Raw genomic sequence first — 16,076 nt, forward strand, 5'->3', positions numbered from 1 at the left:
GCGATGACATGCCCTGCCCTGGCACTAGTCCAGCACCTTCCTAACCTGATGATCAGTCTCGCACTGGCCAGGCACACCCACAAAGCAGCCCTCACTTCCTATTGTACGTACAGGAGATGTCAAACTCTCACAGGCTTGAGGTCGTGGAACCGAAATCCCTGGAGGTATGTGATCACTTGAAACGCTGGATCAAGCTTCAGTGGCTAGACCCCGACCTCAGCCAAGATGATCTGGTGTGGGACTGACTTATTGCACATCATCCATGCCAGTACTAGAACCTGGAGCCTCTCTTCCGAGCCCAATCCACCTCTCACAGATTAGGGCCCCAACATGGGCTGCCATACATAGACAGACCAAAGAATCAAAGAGAATAGACTTGGTCCAGGGATCTTGGAAATGAGAGTGAAAGCATTGGCGCACAAGCCTGAGAGGACAATATCCTTGAAAATGGTCCCATTGCTCAGTACTCCCTGGGCTGGCTCCTCCATGAACAAGTACAAGAAGGCAATATCAAAGGAATTTAGCTTTCCTCTAGGAAATAGCTTGTCTGATGATACAAACTTAACTCCCAGAAACACTGCTCGAGATGTCAATGGAGTAATAGAATGTCATAATATTTTTTACAAGGCATCTGGGTAACGAAAATCACTCAAAAACAGGGTATTGCACTCTCATTGCTGAGGACCAAGAGGTTTTGAATGGCTTCTTTGCCACAAGATTTCTAAGGGCACTGTGTTCAGACTTCTAGGTATGCCTTTGGGCTTTGGGAGGTTTCCATCAGGAGATAGGTGGGAATGGTTTCTATATAAATTCATAGGGGAGAGGTTTCCAAGCAAACCATGATGGTAGGAGGATGGTTTTAAATAATTGTATATATCCTGCTGTTGTCTTCTACCTTTCTAGGGGTGCCCCCCAAAAGCTGGGCTTGAGAAATTCACTAGAATGTGTAGGTCCTTTCTTTTGGGAGGGATAGTAACAGAAAGAGGATCTCAATGGTCAAGCAGTCCTTCTGCACAAAGCCCAAAGAGGAAAGAAGCTGGGGGTAGTGGATATGCAACATGCTGCTTACAAACTATGCAACATGCTGCTTACAAACTATTAGCAACTTGGATAGTAAAGGCAGTTCTCAGTCCTGACATGGATGGGCTCAATTGTTATTTAAAAAAAATTCTCAGGTACAACCATTAAGAGCCCCTAAATGGAAGGAATACCTATGCTCTCAGCTCTCTGCCAAAGCCATTCCTCTTTGGAGATCCTTGTAGCTGTCCTTTGAAGCTTTAAATACTCAGGTCATTGTTTCAAGGAAGGGGGCATTCATGAGTCTGCATTCGATAGGGATCTCTTATGTTTTCAAGGACACTCTCTTTTTCTAAAGAACTAGACGAAAGCCTCTACCTGCGTACTGCATGCCCCCCCCCCCCGCCCCCCCCAATCTCTCCTTCTCCGCCTACCCTGCTGGTGTGCATGCCGCGCGCTGCCAGGTCGCCTTGAAGGGCCCCCCTTGTACTTTGTTTGCCACAGTCCACAGTACAGGCTGTGGCCACCGCTCAGACCTTGGTTCTTGCGAGCAGCTGATTGCTGTTGCTCTCTCCCTTGATTTCCAGCTCCAGCCTCAGCCCTCAGTTCATGGCTCCAGCCGTTCCAATCGTGACTCCTTGCTCGCAGCTAGGTATGGTTCCCGAATAGCAAGACATCACCAGCCCATCGTGGGTCAACCAGGGCCTTCGTGGGACTCTAGCTGGTTCCAACCAGGGAGCTTCATCGATCAAGAGGAGCTCACATGCACTCCCCGGCTGCCAGCAGCTCTCATTCCAGGGGTTGTCATTGTGTGACCTTTCTGTCGAAGGTCTGGCCAGCCCCTCAAGATCACAATTCGGTGAAGGCACCCCGGAGTTCATAGAGAGCTTCAAAGTTTATTGGTGGCTCGTGCCATCTCTTGGTAGCTTTCATTTGTGCATCCCTCTGTCTATCCCAAGAGCAAGGGCTTGCTTGTGGAAGAACTCAATGGCTTCTTGGTGGACTTTCCCCCGTGGGTGCTCTCTTCTCCTAGTTTCTTCTTCTCCTAGTTTCTTTTCCTGCATTTCTAGCGGAAGGTGCAGTTATTGCTCACTGTTGGTGATTTCTTCTTCTTCTCCTAGTTTCTTTTCCTGCATTTCTAGCGGAAGGTCCAGTTATTGTTCACTGTTGGTGATTAGGACTTTTGCTGGCAACCTTCGGTCTGGCCAAAGGGGCTCTACCGTCAACTCCCCCGGCCGTCAAAGTTCTTTCACCAGTGGACAAGCAACATTGGAGCTTCTTGAGGGAGGTACTCTTCGCCAGAGATAGGAGGTCTCCAAACTACCACGCCAGTGTTGGAGGTGTAGACAGAAGGGGCACCTTGCCAGGGATTGTACGAGCAGTTTGAGCAGGGCCCATCCCCCCTCTCAGGAGACACAGAGACAGCATAGTGACACTCGAGAGGATGAGACCCAAAGACCACCCAGGCAGACACAACAGCAGGCTCAGCGACAGCAGCAATCAGAGTCATAGACCCCCTAGGTTGAGCTTTCAGAGGCAAGATGGACCAGAGTAGGGAAGAAGAAGCGGAGTAAGTGGGCCAGTGTATCATGGGAGCCGACGAGAGGGCCTTTGACTTTAGGCCCCCACTAGAGGCGAGACTTCTTGCCCATAGGATCTTTCACAGCAACAAGAGCAGGCACCAGAGGCTTCCCGAGCATCAGTGCCTATGGCCCCTTTGACCACCATCCGCAGCATTCAAAGGAGCCTCGGAGGCCGCAGATGCCATCGCCGCAGACACCTTCCACTTCAGCAATGGCAGATCCTGTACAGCGCCCTCCCCAGACCCGCCAGCCCTCACTCAGTAGTCCCCCTCTGTGCCATCCCCTTCTCCAACTCTCCCACCTGCTTCTCCTACGGTGATTACCTTCACCACTTGCCCCCCCCTCCTCCCCCCCCCCCCCGCTCCTCAGGCAGCAGCAGCCTTGCCGGGGGCCTCTTCCTCGCGCACCCCTCCCCCCCAGATTATGCAGTGGACCCATCAATTGTACATAAGGAAAAGGCTGTTGCGCCGACCTGTAGGTCGGATCTTCGCGCATGCAGGATTCAGCTACTTCTTCTCATACCACGGGGGAGAGGGGTCCCAAGATCCAGTCCTTAGGCCTCCACATGCATGCTGGAAGGCCTCTGTCGAGAGAGTTCTAGCGGTTGGGACCTTGGAACTATTTGGAGATCCTGGATTCGTACCCAATGCCCTTGGAATTGACCATCCTCATCCTACAACCCCGATAAGGGGGCATCAGTGCGGTAGGATCCCGCACCCACCCTGTTCGCATCCTCCAGTTGCCTCAGCTGGGAAGTAGTTTTGGGATCGCAAGATTGACGCACTTTCTATCCAGATTCAAGACTACACAGTTGCTCTTACGTGCTATGTCATGCACTTGGAACACGTGGACTTGTTAATCGGAATAGAGTGGTTTAAAACCCACAATATTCAGATTGAATGGAAAGAGCATACACTCTCTTTTTTGGATAAGGACACCCAGTTTTGTATTCAGTGTGATAATATCCCCTCTTCTCAGGGACCTATTGTATCTGTGATGCAGCCTCGGAATATAATAAACACTTCTCATTATGATGTGTATCCATGTGTTTTGATTCCACTTTCTTCAATTTTTGTTAATAAAAAAAATGATTTAAGCGTGTTTGAACACCGTGAATTGAGAACGTTGTTGGATGATTTCATGGATGTATTCCCTGCTCAACTGCCGGAAGGGTTACCTCCAGAAGGGGCAGTAGACCATAGCATAGATTTAGTACCTAGGGGCTCAACCTATTTGTATTCCATCTTATAAGATGAGCCAGCTTGAGGAGGATGAGTTAGCTTCACAGCTGCAAGAGTATCTGAATATGGGCTATATTCGCCCAAGTAAATCACCTTGGGGAGCACCTGTCCTCTTAAGAAAGAAGAAAGATGGTTCGTGGAGAATGTGTATAGATTATAAACGATTGAATAAAGTGACAATTAAGAATCCATACCCTCTTCCTCGTTCCGATGATTTCATAGAGCGTTTGGCCGGAGCGAAGTATTACACTAAGATTGATTTGCATACGGGTTATCACCAAATCCGTATCTATGCTAAACACATAGGTAGAACCGCATTCCGAACTAGGTATGGCCACTACGAGTTTCTCGTATTACCTTTTGGTTTGACCAATGCTCCTACTACGTTCTAGCAAATGATGATCGATTATTTTCAAGATTTTCTAGGCAAATTCGTTGTCGTGTTCTTAGATGACATCTTGGTATATAGCCGACGAACGCTAGAGGATCACATTGGACACCTCCGGATTGTCTTAGTTATACTAAGACAGCATAAGCTCTATGCCAAGATGTATAAATTATGAAGGAGATCATTTACTTAGGACACAAGATTTCTTTTGAAGGTATTAGCATTGATCTAGACTGTATCCAGAAGGTTTTGGAATGGCCCATCCCTCAAACAATGAAAAAATTTCATTCTTTGCATAATCTGTAGTTTAACAATGTCCATAATTGCCTTAACAGGAACAACAAAGACCTGATGAAGAAGACCTAAACTTTAATAAGGCACACACTCAATTGCTCAAAGAAATAGAGAAGCACGAGGAAGACCATCTGAAGAATGGTGCTGCTAATAGGGCTGGATATGAGCTGTCCTCAGGAGGAGGAAGAATGAACCAGATGTACAAAATCTTCAAAGCTCTCTTTTTGTAAAGGCTTGAGCTTTATAGCTATCTTAAAGATGTTTTTCATTTTCCCCCATGAGAGGTGGATTCTATTAAGAACTCCATTGTAAAATCATGTTTATTCATATATTCAATACCTCTTCTGCCCAAAGAATAAAAGATCGGGAAGGAGAAAAGCACTCCTAGGTATGTGTACAATGCAATGATCTTTACTGACAACCCAACTCCTCTCTATGCGTAACTGCCCTAGATGTGTTGAAGATCACAACCTTGGTTTTACCAAGATTTACCTTCAGATTATGTGTCTCACAGAAGGTGTGAATTGCAACTCTGTCACTGGAGAACCCTCAGCTAAACACGAGAGTAAGACCACATTGTTTGCATAGAGGAGAATCTGAACAAGGAGCTAGTGAGAGATTAACATGTCCCTCCTAATGTCTCAATGAAAGTCTCAAGCTCATTAATGTAGAGGCCAAACAACGTTGTGATAATGGACAACCCTGTTTGGATCTAGATCGCAATCCTGATCTCCTCTGTTCATACCCTCTCATAGTGCCATGACTGCTTAAATAATCTCTTGACCGTATCCCAAATCCTGCAAGCATGTGATGAGACGGTCCCTCGACATTGTGTCAAAAACCTTAAAGAAATCCACAAAGCAATAATAAACCCTCTTATCTATGTGCTCTAGCCTCCTCAATCACACCTCGGAGTGTGAGGTGTGATTTAGAGTCACATGATCAATGTGCCAGTTCTGTTGCTATGAGTCCCTAGCGCTTTGCAAAGTAGCTAGAGCAACTGGGCATAATCTTGGACATGGCATGTCAAATCATGATGTTCTTGTAGTTTTGCAGGCTTATGAGATCCCCTGTCTTGTAAATAGGGACGATGGTGTTAAGTGTCTAAGTGTGGGGAAAACCAATACAGACCGCTTCGTTAAAAAAGCTTTGCCAAGATTGGGGCTAGGGAACTTAGACCATATGCAATGTGTTCAGTACATAGCCCCTCATAATCTTTGGCTTGGCAATTATGTAGCTTTAGAGCTGCATGTCCGATGTCACTGGTGATGAATAGTGCATTTGGAATCGTTGCTAAACAGGATGTTAGTAACTCCTCCTTGTTCTGGTAAAGGAACGCCTGCTCGTTTCGACAGATCAGATAGTGATACTCACATATAGTCTCCATCTCGCTTAAAAGATGATGCTTAGGTTTGAATCTGAGTTAGCCGTGCAATGCCTTATGCTCATCATCGTACCAGCTATTACATGGACTGAGCCAATAGGTGGTGAGCGAGTGGAACGTGTGGTGTGTGGAAAAGTATGGAGGGCGGCCTCATGGCGGCTTAACTTCCAAGCGAAAGATGTCCTCAAGATCTGAGTAGGGTTGGAAGATGGGCAGCGTACTTGGGGGATAAACTATAGACCTTTGTAAGACTAGAATATATCCAATCATACAAATTTAGATTTTTTGTTGTTCTAAAGTCCAAAAAATTACACAAAAAATAAAAGAGAAAACGATACTTAGCAAGCAACGCAACAAGTGCCCAAGCATAAGCAGCTATACTGGGTTTCTAAAGACCCGTGGAGTCTCTTGGGCAAACACAGTGCTTACTAAAATACGTCAAATAAACAAAAGAGAAGAAAACAAGAAATAAAGAAGAAAGGAAGAAGGTAACTAAGCAAAATTAACAAGCAAATCAAGAAACAAAATCTTCCAAAAAACAGAAATAAAAATTCTCTCTCTCTCTCTCTCTCTCTCTCTCTCTCTCTCGGGATCAGGCCCGGAAGGAGGGGAAGTGGACAATGGTATGAGAGGGACAACTTCTTACAGGCCCCCGTAGGGCACCAGCCCCCTTCCCTACATAGGGAAGCAGGGTCTATGAGACTCAGATATGCAAGACCCTATCCTGCACCATTTGGAACTGTAATGGTACCTTATGGTCAGAACTAGGAAACTTCTCGGAATCCTATACAAGGTCACGACATAGTCTTTTACACAGAGACACATCAGAGTCCAGAGCGCCTACTACCAGTAGTCAACAGCGGGTACACATGGGGGTCTGCCTACAAAGATGAGACAAGAGATACAAGGGGAGTTCAAGGGTCAAGTGGAGTAGCAGTCCTTTACAAATCCAAACTTTCGGGAACCATTTCAGTAGAGCAGAGAGATGCACATTTCAAGTTGCTTTCGATCCGGATCCGACACCTAGACAGTCGAGATCTGTTTGTTGCAGTTTGCTACTTCCCCCCTGAGACCTCCCACTTTGCTAGAGATACTCGAGGTGAGGATGAGACATCTCCATTTGCTGCTCTTTATCAGTCCGTTGTTGACTTTTCTAGCCGCGGTGAAGTCCTCCTAGGTAGGGGCTTCAATGCGAGGACAGGCGCCCGTCAGGTACCACTCCTCGACTTCAGGGATGATTCCACTCTACTGCCAAACATTGACCTTGAGGATGCAAGTATGCTACGGGTTTCGGCTAACAGACGAGGTCTGATCACATCTTATGGACAGACCCTATTAGACCTCGGCAGGATGCAAGATCTCATTATTTATAATGATCTTGACAGATGGCCCACCTCAGGTGGTTTCACGTGCTTTCCACATGGGGGAGGCTCCAACGTTGTTGATTACATCATGGGATCCCCTGCCTTCACATCTCGCATCACTGATTTTACCGTAGCACCTCTCCCTCCAGGGGCTGATCATACCTATCTTTTCTTTAGCATTTCCACTCCCCGTCACACAGCACCCTCCACCCCAATGAGTTCTTACTCCACCTATCATGATATACACTTTGACCCCAATCACTCACCTACTTACTCTGGCCGTCTGTACATACTTCTCACCTATATTGACTTCATACCTCTATTAGAGGATTGTGCTGCCCTGATCAACCGCTCACTACACGAGGCTGTCCTTCACGCTTTCCCTCACACCACCCGCTCCACCCGCCCAGCACCCCTTGGGGCCGTACCCTATAATAGCTGATATGATAATGAGTGTAAGGCTCTACACCGTCAGCTCAGATTCGAAACCAAAAATAGTCTTTCGAGCGAACCAGAGACACTACATGAGTATCGTCGACTGGTACGTAGAAAGACACTAGACTTCATTCGCCGGAACGAGGAGGAGCTACTGAACATTTTGTTTAGTAACAACTCTAAGGACTTTTGGCGGAGATTTCTAAAGGGATGGTCCCCCTCACCACTAGATGTCATAATGAAACTTCATAATGGCCGAGCGAAGGATCATGAGGGACTATGCACTGAGTTCATTGCATATGGGATTAACCTCCTAGCCCCCGTCTTAGCAAAGCTCTTTAATGAAGCTGTTTGTTTGGGGTTTTCACGCATCTCACCAATCCACAAGGCACGGGGTCCCATGAGCCCGGAGAACTACAGGACCATTATGATTGGACATGTCATGTCCAAGATTTATGCATCAGTACTTGATTCTGAGGTCAGCAAATTTGCGGAGTATCGAGAACTTAGAGCAGCAGGGTCGGTCGGATTCCGACGTGATCATGGAACCATGGACCACATTCTCACGCTCAGATGTATCATCGAGGACGCGAGGGCACGGAAGCCGAGGGTTTATTGTTGCTTTGTGGATTTTCAAAAGGCATTTGACATGGTTCCGAGAGCCTGCCTCATACGGTGCCTACATGATTTGGGTCATGACCAGGAGATCATTTGGGTTGTCAAGGCACTTTATGAGAGAGTGTCAAGCAAAGTCTGGGCAGGATCAGGGTGGACAAACAAGATCATGAGCACTATAAGGGTCAAACAAGGGTGTCATGGGGGTGTGAAATTCTAAGTACTTTAATGTACTACAAGACCATGACAACTTTGGTTTTAAAAGTCCAAGCATGGGCTTAATAATGTGTAATTAAACGCGGCATGGTGCCTAGCACATAAGCGTAATTAATCCCTAGGCCCAAAGGCATTCCAAGGAATTAAAAGAGTGGTTGTTGGGAAATGATGATGTGGCATTTTTAATGGGACCCCCTAGAGGGCCATGTACCTTCAGTGGCCCCCCTAGAGTTCCAGGTGGCTCTAGTGCCTTCTACATGCTCCTTTGCCATTCCTGGACCTTCCTGGGCCTTCTAAACTTCACATGTGTGGTTTTCTCTCTCATCTTCTCCCTTTGTTGAGATTTTGGACTGGTTTTTCAGCCTCCTTCAGCTGAATTCCGTTTTTCTTCATAACTCCTCACCTGTTTGGATTCCTCGACTTCCATTTGGCCCGATGGCTTCCCCTCTGCCTACCCTTCGTAGTGATATGCTTTTCCCTCCGTGTGTTTGGCAGAACGGGCAGAGATGAGCACTTCTTTTGCTGGTCCAATTTACAAAAGTGGCTTTTTCTGGACCTTTTTGCTTCTACCGCCTCCTGGGCCTCTCCTCTTGCAAAGCTACAGCTTTCTGTTGAATTTCGAGTGGTCCCACGCGCTGGTTGACTGGTTTTTCTCAGTTTTGGAGGACTTTTCGGCGATGAAACTTCTCCAAAACCTTCTCAATGCATTCCTCTTTGAAGCACGCTTCTTTTGAGCCCAAGAACTCCCGTTTCTTCGCGACAAAAGTGCTTCTTTTCGCATTTTTCAGTGGAATTCTTGCTGGTTGGCTCTTGTAAATGCTCTTTCTTCATGCCTTTGCACTCCTCTTTGGCTGAGAATGCAATTGGGCATTGGCTACTATGTCCTCTTGGCGACTGAGGACTTGGTTCAAGTTTTCAGGGCTTGGTGAGTTGTGATTTTGCTGCTGCAATTTCTTTTTGCCATAAGCTATTGGTTGGCCTCGTGTGCCGCCTCTTTCTTGGCTCACGGGTGCCCAGGCAGTGCTACATGAGTCATTCTTTGGTTGGGTACTTTGCTGATTTTATTTTGGAGCTTTGAAAAGCTTTGTAAATGCCGTCTGGAAACCACTCAAAGAGAGTGCAGCTGGGGTGCAGTGTGATTGCATCTGGACAGCCAATGGAATTGCACTCGGAAAAGAGAATGCCTTTGGATTGAGCCTATGGGTTAAGTGCACTTATGTGATGGTGTTCTATGCTTGAAAGCCTTGCGAAGGCTTAGTGAATTGGGGCTGCGTGCTCACTTGCAGGGAAGGTCTCCCAGATGCAATTTGTAATCATTTCACCGTGAAATATAAAGTAATACCGAAAGGGGCGCCACGGTGTTTGGGGCCAATCGGGTGCACTTGTCTATGTTTGTTGAGCAGGGGCATTCTAGCCTCCATCCCTTTTTCAGCGGTTTTGTTTGTGAACAAATGGGTAAATGCCAAATAGTGATCATGCAATGGTTAATGGTTATGATATATGCTTTGTGAGCTGTAAATAAGTGCTGAAGTGATTAAAGGTTTAGTTCCACTGCCCTCTGAGTGATTAGAGGCTGGTTTCAAAGGGTGTCCATTATCACCTACCTCGTTTAGCCTCTACATTGACAAGCTCGAGACAGTGATGCAGACACAGGAGGGGTTAGGTTGCTCTCTCGCAGGCACGCTGATCCGGATATTGCTTTACGCAGATGACGTGGCTCTTTTATCTTCCTCAGCAGAGGGGCTCCAAAGACACCTTGACGTACTACGGTCCTTTTGTGAGTCTCATGATTTGAAGGTCAACCTGGGTAAAACCAAGGTTATGATCTTCAATACATCTCGAGCTGTCATGCGCCAGGAGCAGTTCACATTTGATGGGTCACCTGTTGAGATAGTTTCATCATACACTTATCTTGGGGTTGTCTTTTCCAGACCCATCTTCACTATGAGACCCGCGATGCAGGCATGCTTGGGCAAAGGATATGCTTCATTGGCCGGACTAGAGAGGCAGTAATTCCGCTCGCACTTTCAAGATCCATGGACCAAGGGGCTGCTTTTTGACTCCTTGGTCTGTCTAGCGGGAATGTATGGCAGCCCATGCTGGGGGCCAGACTTGTCAGATACAGTGTGGGCCCATGTGGAGCGGCTACGGGTTCTCATGTTATCATGGATGATTCGTGGTAAGCCATCCGTTCCTCACCAGATCGTTCAGACTGAGTTTGGGTCATCCCCATTACAGCTAGATGCTGCATTTCAGGTCATCACGTATCTGTACCGAGTCAGGGAGTATGGGGATTACACCTCTGAGCGTAGCAGGCTACCATGGCTAGCACTGTCCTCTTCTATGGCACTTGCTACAGGAGGGGACCAGAGGTGCTGGTATGCACGCACAAAGAGATGGTTTGAGCGATTGGGGCTCCACATGGATAGACTACCTCCCTTCCAGTACAGCATGGATGCTCCGTTTTCTCCCCTCCTATCACACGAGGTCAACCAAGTTATCCGTGAGGATCTCTTACAACTACACACATTTTGGACCTAGTTGGGACCAAGTGAACTCCCAGTGAAGCTTAGCTTCTACAGAGATCATTGTTTACATATCACAGAGGAATTGTTCCATTGACCTCCCAAGATACACACAGATCTACTTACCCACTCACTGAGGATCTCTATTAGTGGGCAGTTCCAGGTCTCTTCACATAGACTTCGTATCGAGAGCGGTAGAGCAGAGCGAGTACCCAGGAAGAGGCGCATTTGCACATTATGTGACATGCAAGAGGTTGAGACAGAGGAGCACTTCATCTTCAGGTTTCCTCTTTACTATGAGATCCAAGGGCGTTTCTACTGCCTCTTCAGAGATAACTGTGGGATTTTGGCCCAATTCCTCTCCTACCCAGACCAGCAATGTTTGGCAGGTTTCATTCATGAGTACTCAGACTGAGTACTCAGACACCGCGAGAGGATACTTCGAGCACGGACACAGGAGCAGACTTCTTCCTTGGCTGATCCCTCTCAAAGATCTAGCACGGAGTTTTTTCAGCCAGATCACATGGACCCCCACGAGACAAGGCCTCGACATGACCGTGACCCGATAGCTCAGACAGAGGGTTGACACACAGATCACACTTGGGGATATCCCCTCCCTATTTAGAGTCGGAGCCCGGCCGACAAGAGTCACAGTAGCCCTGGTTAGACGCCCAAGAGACGTGCTAGGGCTGCATCTGTGAGTGGCCGACGGCACTCTATTGCCGATTTCATGCCCCCATTGCCTCATCCACCTTGATGTCATGAATCATCATCATCATCATCATCATCATGAGATTAATATATAGTCGACCACCGACATGACTATTTTGTACTTAGGACTTAGTACTACCATTCTGCATTATTTGCATTTTGCATTGGTGTGGATGCTCGTTTAGTAGCTCCACCACCACGGCTCGTTTGTACCAGGTTTTTCACAGTCTCATAGACCCATCGGTCTTCCAAAGACTTTAATAAACTTTCTTTCTTTCTTTCTTTCTCTCTCTCTCTCTCTCTCTCTTATTTAAAACATAAAAAACTAAATGGACCCCTTACACTTATGTATCGCTTCCTACAAAGATGCTGTAGGATGCAAAACTACATTCCTAACTTAGAAAGCACATGCATACTCAATCAAACTCTCTTTTGAAACTAAAAGAAAAAAGGGCTATTCAGCTCCCCGCTTTTTGTTTTCAGCTTATATTCAATCATTCTAAACATGCCTAAGGCCGATACACCATAGATAAAAGACTACATATCTAAGATTGTGCATACTTTTTTCATTATTTTTCTTGGATTATACTTGTGTATTCCTCTTGTGTATTAGTAAAGTGATCAAATTACTACATTGAGCAATGAAAGACTCAGTTGTTGTACAAAGGCGGGAAAATCTATGCAATTGGGAAGAAATGACTCCATATTTTACCAAATCAAAAATTTTTGAGTCAATGTGAGGCATTTTTATAATGTGTAAATCACTATAATGGATCCCATGAGATAGTCAACTACACAGAAACCTCCTGACGATGGGAAATAGTGGAATCCACCCAAGGATTGCCCTCAGTCCAGACCATTGTAAATGATAACATCATGCATGTATCATGCCCATGTCTAAGAAAGAGTGCCCATATGAGGTGATCGGAGCTCAAATAGTAGAACAGAATCATCTCAAAAATCAAAAAGTGGTACTTGTTGTGTAGCCGTCCTCATGTTGAAGTCCCCAACAAGGACTTCCCGTGGCTCGAGAAATCCATAATGTGTGGATGTAGGGCTGTGTATGGTGAGATCTCAACCTACTCATGGAGATCTCTATCAAAATATGAGGTCTCGAGGGGCCTATCAAGATACGCGCACTTGAACCACTGCCCACTTTCAACTTCTTGCGGGCAATATCCTACTGCTGAAGGATGGTACGCCTCTCCTCTAGCTATAGGGATGTGAGGTCCTCATCCATATGAACCTAAGGGTGGTCACGTAGCACTGTTCGCTTGCATAATGCTGTAGTATCTTCGAAGCAAATGAAAAAAGGCTCATGGTGTGTGGGATCACGACCTATGCGCCAGGTGCTCTCAATGCCATGCTCCTGGACCCCCAAGTGAAGGTCACAAAACCAGTAGCATCATTGAGAGGAAGCATCAAGCACAAGACGAAATTTTCCTCTTAAAGAAAGTGAAATTGAAAAAACAATTAACATAATTCTTTACACATTTTGAATGAAGCATGTACTTAGATAAGTGAATCATGTCGTGTTAAAGGATTGATACATGCCATCTTAGAAGTTAGAACATATATGCATGCACATAAATGAGCATGATTTGAAGACCAAGTGGAGAGAGAGATGAGGGCATAAGGGAAGGGGCAGGAGGATAGAAAGGTGGATCGCAACAACAGGCATAGCATTTGGAAAGGCGACAATTGGAAGAGATAAAATGGGAACAGATTAAACTAAAGAACATGTCAACAAGCACTGTGAATGTTGAAAGAAGAAGGCAATTAATAGCAACAATATAGAAGACTGCACAAGTAGGAGGTCAAAATTCACATAGAAAGGAAGACAAGCATAGTCGTAAGGACTGTTCGTGAGTAAGCCAGAATTGCAATGAAGGCCTTGTGGCATTGTAAGTGAATAATAAACCATGGTTCCACTCTCTCATAATGGCCACCCTCCTAGCTCAGCTGCACGTGATGAGGCCTAAACTCTACTTCAAGTGGTCGTGAGGGTGTGTATAATATCCTGTCAGATCACTGAGAGTGATTGAGAAGTGAAGGTCTAGGTCCCATCAAGGGCCTCTACGGATCTAGATCTCCAATATTGCCAAGCGGTAATACTGGTGATGATCTCCTAAGCCAAGTCTATGGAGGGGGTCTGGCATTTGTGTAAGTAAAGCAGCACTGCAATCTTTGTGATAAGCTGAGGGGCTCCATGAGAATAAGAATGGCCCTGTCCTAATTGGCTCCCACATAGAGGAGTTTTGGCCCTGTCAGTTCCCACATAGAGGATCTGTGAGCTTGACTAAGTACGCCAGGCTACTAATCCCAAAGTGATGTAACAAGGCCCAGTGCCTTGTCAGATCATTTGGGCCTCTTTGCATCCCCAAATGCAATGCTAAAAGAACTCCAAGTCGATGAGGCATCATGGACATGGAAAGTCTATTCCAAAGGTGTATCTCTAGGAGTTATTGGGAATACCGTGCTGAAAGAGCCTCCACCTTAGGGATCCCGGTCATTGGGATTCCTTTTGACAGGGCCTCCCCCTCAACAGGTGTAGGGATCCTTTCACCTGTTGAGTATCCTGCCCTCAGCAGGAGTGTTTCGACCCAGGGGAAGCTGGTCTCCTCTACTAGGTCGGGTAAGCCCTTCCATCCAGCATCCTCCTGTCCATGAGGATAGTCAGCTGGAACATACAGGGCCTAGGCAGAGTTCCACACCGTCGCCGTAGGCAGCTGATCCAGAATCAGCTTCATCCAGGTGTCACTAGAGGTGCTATTGATATCCTTTTTATCCACGAACACAAGTTGGATGCTAGTGATTGCTCTAAGTCTGGCAAACTGCTTTCTAGTCATACTTTTTGGTCGCCTGCCTTCGGCACCAGGGGGGGCACTTCTATTTCAGTTTCGCAGTCGGTTCTCCCCTTGGTTGTTGGACACGGAGTCATTATTCCCTCTAGAGCTCATTGGATTATTCTCTTGATTGGAGAGTGTAAGGTTGGTTTCCTTAGCCTGTATGCCTCCAACATTAGAGGGGAACGTGTCGTTATGTAGAAGGATCTGCTCTCCTGGGCCCCCATTGTGGATTCATGGGTGATTGGAGGTGACTTTAACATGGTAGAGTTACCATCAGACAAAAAAGGGGGTAGAGAAGAAGGACTTCACTCTTTGGAGAGAGCAGCTTGGGATGCCTTCCTTTTTCACTACTGTGGCAGAGATACTTGGTTTGACGATGCCTTTCTTATTCAACCACAATCCCTCCTGTTCTCTTGGTCGAACAGGAGGCAGCAGATGCCTATTCATGCACGCATTGACAGCTTCTATGTAGATGATTGGGCACTTGATAGAGGTGGATCGGTATGCATTGCTGCTAAGATTTCCACTTCATACCACTTTCCTGTTGTGCTGGCTATCTCAGAGCCTCACTTGAGAGGCCGATCCGCCAGCATTAGGATTCCAGATGCCTTGTACACAGAGGAGGACCTTACAAAGGCAGCCCTGCAGATATGGGTTTCTCATGTCCAGGGTGGGCAGCCATTGCCATCACAGGTAGCTGCTGCCCTTTCTGGTATTAGCGACTTTTACCTCTCAGTTGATTGTACCAAGAGACGAGATATTATCAGACGTGAGAGGTATTCGCCAGCAGTTGGCAGCTTTGCAGAGGGAAGAGCAGAAACGGCCTTCAGATGCTTGGATTCACGAGCACCTTGCTATAGCAAGGGCTCATCAGCAGGTATTACTTGATCAAAAAGCAGAGTATGCCTTTCATGCACGGGAGTCCTTCTGGATTCAGATGGGTGGCAGAGTTAATAAACACTTTTTCTCTACTCTTGGCCCTAGACATAGTAGAGAGAGTGTATACCAACTTATTGACTCACACGGGGTTTTAGAGACAGATCCTGATGATGTCTTGCGCATAGCTTCAGATTTTTATGCCGCCCTTCTTACTGCTGATCCTGAGACACGCGATAGAGGGGATGCTAGAAAGGTTATTTGGCAGAGCATCCCTTTGTTGGTGAAACCGGATATGCATGTTCTGCTTGATGCACCTTTCACCAACACAGAGTTCAAGACTGCACTTTCAGCCCTTCACAAGGGCAAGTTCCCAGGTTCGGATGGCCTTACCCCCTCTTTTTTCATTGCATTCTGGGATATGATTGGAGACTACATTACTTCAGCCCTGCAGGGTATTTGGGACTCTGGTGATATGCCCGGATCGCTTACAGAAGGTCTCATCCACCTCATCCCGAAAGGAGGTTGCAGAAATCTAGTGTCCCAGTGGAGGCCTATCAGACTTCTAGGGACTTGTT

General features: G+C 46.6%; 2 protein-coding genes across 3 annotated transcripts in view; one reads left to right on the forward strand and one right to left on the reverse strand.

Annotated features, from left to right (window-relative positions):
* Positions 1 to 16,076, reverse strand: part of LOC147888807 (beta-hexosaminidase 1-like) — a 231,326-nt gene that overhangs the window by 189,774 nt on the left and 25,476 nt on the right. The gene's annotated exons all lie outside the window — the stretch shown is intronic.
* The window catches only part of LOC147888811 (actin-depolymerizing factor-like), a 122,507-nt gene continuing 109,699 nt past the window's right edge, over positions 3,269 to 16,076 (forward strand). Inside the window, exon 1 of the mRNA XM_087392237.1 lies at positions 3,269 to 3,276. The gene's annotated coding sequence lies outside the window, so the exon portion shown is untranslated. The remainder of the gene's footprint in view (positions 3,277 to 16,076) is intronic.

Source organism: Dipteris shenzhenensis, chromosome 21 (assembly GCF_047967505.1).
Source record: "Dipteris shenzhenensis isolate YYH24624 ecotype China chromosome 21, Dip_SZ_1.0, whole genome shotgun sequence".
NCBI lineage: Eukaryota > Viridiplantae > Streptophyta > Polypodiopsida > Gleicheniales > Dipteridaceae > Dipteris > Dipteris shenzhenensis.